The sequence below is a fragment of the Schistosoma haematobium genome, chromosome ZW (genome assembly GCF_000699445.3).
Source record: "Schistosoma haematobium chromosome ZW, whole genome shotgun sequence".
Lineage (NCBI taxonomy): Eukaryota > Metazoa > Platyhelminthes > Trematoda > Strigeidida > Schistosomatidae > Schistosoma > Schistosoma haematobium.
Window position 1 is genome coordinate 31,619,199 of NC_067195.1, and position 3,887 is coordinate 31,623,085.

Sequence of the window (3,887 nt, forward strand, 5' to 3'; positions counted from 1 at the left end):
TCGAACAAACCACCAGTTGATTTGTCGGTAGTATGTGCTCGTTTTATGAAGGTCTCATAATTCAGTAAAACAAAAGTATGGCAAATATATTACAGTAAGAAAATGTTTGTTATCTATTTTAAGTATTAAAAATTATCAATAAACTTCTATGTCAAGTTAATTTTTATTTTCTGTCAAAATACTCTCGACTGATGTATGCAGCGATAATTTGTGTAGTTTAAAACAGTGTATCCTGATAAATTAGTTCATTAAAGTGAATTTGGTGTTAACAATTCACTTTCACTAGTAACTAACAATGTCTAACATTCAGCTAACTTACTTGCGTAGTTACTTACGGCTGTTAACCTTCGTGGAGCTTAAGCCACCGACCACGACTTCCCAATTAACTCTGTCCTGGGCTGTCCTTTTTCAGTTGTTCTCAAGTTCTATACATTTTTTGATGTCTGCCACGAATTCCCGGGACGAAATGTTCTTTGGTCCACTGTTTTTCCTTTTATCTTCAGGGTTCTAAGTTGGGGCCTGCTACGTGATGCAGTTTGATGATTTCCCTAATGTATCTCCGACTCACCTACAACTTCTTTTCTTAATTTCCTTTGCGGCTGGAAACTGGTTTATTCTCTTCCAAAATACGTTCTTGCTGATGGTATCCGATCAACGAACATTGAGTATTTTGCGTAGATAATTGTTCATAAATACTTTTACATTTTTGATTATGGCTGTGTTAGTTCTCCACGTTTCAGTTCCGTACAGTATGACAATCGTATTGAAGATAGTGATTTTGATATTGGTTGACAGTTGTTCTGAGTTCCATATAATAATCAACTGTAGGGATGTTGTCCCTGCTCTGTCGATCCTCGCCTTTAAGTTTACATTAGATCCTTCTTGTTCATTGATGATGCCGATCAGGTACGCAAACTTTTTCACCTCTTCCAGAGTTTTTCCATCAAGTGAGACCGGGTCGGTGTTCTCTATTTTGTATTTGAGGATGATGCTTTTTCCCTTTTGTATGTTGGGGACTACTGTTGCAGACAGAGGCTTCTGCCACACTGGCTGTCATCATCTGCATTTGTTCGTGCGTATAGGATAGAACGGCAAGGTCATCTGCAAAGTTTAAATCTTCTAGTTGCATCCAAGCTATCCTCTGGATTGCGTGCTTTCGATAAGATGTAGAGGACTCAATAATCCAGTTAGCCACCAGAAGAAAGAGGAAGGGGAGAATAGACAGCATTGTCTGACTCCGGTCTTTACTTGGAATGCATCTATCAGCTGTACTCCATGCAAGACTTTGCACTGTAGTCTGTCGTATGAGTTCCGGATAATGTTGACAATCTTCTCAGCAACTCCATGGTGTCGAGGAAGGTTCCATAATGTTCTCCTATCCACACTGTCAAATTCCTTCTCACAGTCAAGGAAGTCGGTGTATAGTGACCAGTTCCATTCAGTTGATTGCTCAACGATGATCCATAGTGTCGCAATTTGGTCTGTGCACGACCGATCCTTACGGAATCCAGCTTGTTGATCTCGAAGTTGGGCGTCTACCGCGTCTTTCATCCAGTTCAGCAACACTCTGCTGAAGACTTTTCCTGATACTGACAGTATTGTGATGCCTCTGTAGTTCTCACATTTTCTCAGATCTCTTTACTTTGGAATCTTGATGAGGTGTCTTTCTTTCCATTCAGTCAGCAATTGTTCCTCCTCTCAAATCTTCTTGAATAGAAGGCAATGCATGTTTGTAGTCACTTCAATGTCTGACTTCGTTGCTTCAGCTGGTATATCGTCAGGTCCTGCTGCTTTCCCACTCTTCATTTGTCTGATGGCCATCCTGATTTCTTCGATCGTTGGTGGAGTGATATATATGGGAAGATCTGTGTGTGCTGCTTCGATGTCCGGTGGATTCAACGGAGCTGGTCTATTCAAGAGTTCTTAAAAGTGTTCTACCCATCTGTTCCTCTGTTCTTGAATCGGCGTGATTGTCTTCCCTTCTTTGTCCTTGACCGGTCTCTCTGGTTTACTATATCTACCTGCTATTATCTTCGTTGTATCATAAAGCTTTTCCATATTTCCTTCTCTTGCAGCTTTTTCCGCTATCACTGCTAGTTCTCCCACGTATTTCTTCTTGTCGGCTCTAATGCTTTACTTCACTTGCTTGTTTGCTTCTATGTACTTAACTTGTGCTTGAAATTTCTCCGTGTTCCATATAATAATCAACTGTAGGAATGCTGTCCCTGCTTTGCCAATCTGTGGCTTCACATCTGCATCAGATCCCCTTGTTCATCAATGATCGTCCTCAGGTACGTAAATCTTTCCACCCATTCCAGAGCTCCTCTGTCAAGTGTGATATTTTTGGTGCTGGTTTGAGGTCTACTGCTGCAGAACCTGACGATACGTTGACTGTCTTCACCTGAATTCGTATCTGTGTGTGATATCGGAGGGCTAGGTCATCTGGGATTCCGACTAATCCAACTGCATGCAAGTTGTCCATTGCATTTCGTGCTTCCACTCGGATGTCGAGGTCTTCATGATCTAGTCAACCACCAGAAGAAATGAGAAGGGGATAGTAAGCAGCCTTGTATAACACCGGTCCTTACTTCGAACGCAACCGTCAGCTGTCCTTCATGCACGACATTGCAGTGCAGTCCGTCCTATGAATTTAGTATAATGATGACGATCGTCTCAGGTACACCATAGTTACGAAGAAGCTTTCATAGGATTCTCCTATCCGCGCTGTCAAATGCTTTCGTTCAACAGTTATCCGTAATTGCTTCTTTGTCTAACATCAGTGCTTCAGATGGTATGTTGTTTGGTCCTGATGCTATCCCTCTCTTGATTTGTTCATTAGAGCTGGTCTTTTCATGATTTCTTCAAAGTGTTCTACCCACCCGTTCCTCTGTACTTGAATCTCAGTGATTGGCTTCAGTGCATTCACTTTGAGCCTTCACTCTCTCTGTTCTTGTTCGGCTGTTGTTGATTGATGTCCTCATGTTCTTCCTTTCTTGAACCTTGTTCAGCATTTCGATGGAGATCTATTGGTTATGATGATGTTTCCTTCAGCCCAGAACCTCCTGACACGTTGAAGTTAGTGCTCCTTCGATCTATTTTCAATTCTCCACCATAGTAGTCTCTTCTTCTTCTTCTTCTACCTCCAGCAGATCTCGTAAGACTTGGAACCTGTTGTTCAGAGTTATCTTGAATTGGTTGAGTTTGTCAGCATGTCGAAGGAAGGCTGTATTGAACCTTTGTAATGCTGTTTCGCCAGTTGTCCAGTGCCTCTTTAACTTCAGTTTCACCTTGTCAACCACAAGCTGGTGGTGATCTAAGCCACGTCAGCTCATCTTCTGGTTCTCTTGTCTTCCATTAATCTTCTGAATTTTCTAGTGACGCAGATAAGATCCATCTGGTTCTCTGTAGTGTGATGTGATCCGGTGAGTCCCATATGGTTTTCGTGTATGCGTCTGTGGGTGAATAAAGTAATATCAATAACCAATTTATTGAATTCACATGAATTTGCAACTCTCTACATATATCTCTCTCTCCATACTCGTACGTTTCTCCCAGTCAGCTCATGTCGTCCAATGTCATCTTCATATCCGGTGTTGTCCATTCCGAATACTATCAAGTTGTATAATCTCATTTCCACAGCTATTTGATTGATCTTTCCAGTTTCTCACATTGTGCGAACATTCCATGAATTTATATTAATTGTTGCTCTGATTGTTAGAAGTGGTATGGGCCTCGTGACTTCGGCAGAACCTTGGCTTTCATCATGAGGCGTCATAATTGTTCTGAAAGAAGACCCTTCAACTTGGATGTCAGAGTTTTAATGGTGTAATTTGTTAATTTTGGTGAGCGTTTTCTTGGCAGTGTTGTGCTCTACAGGATGAGGATGC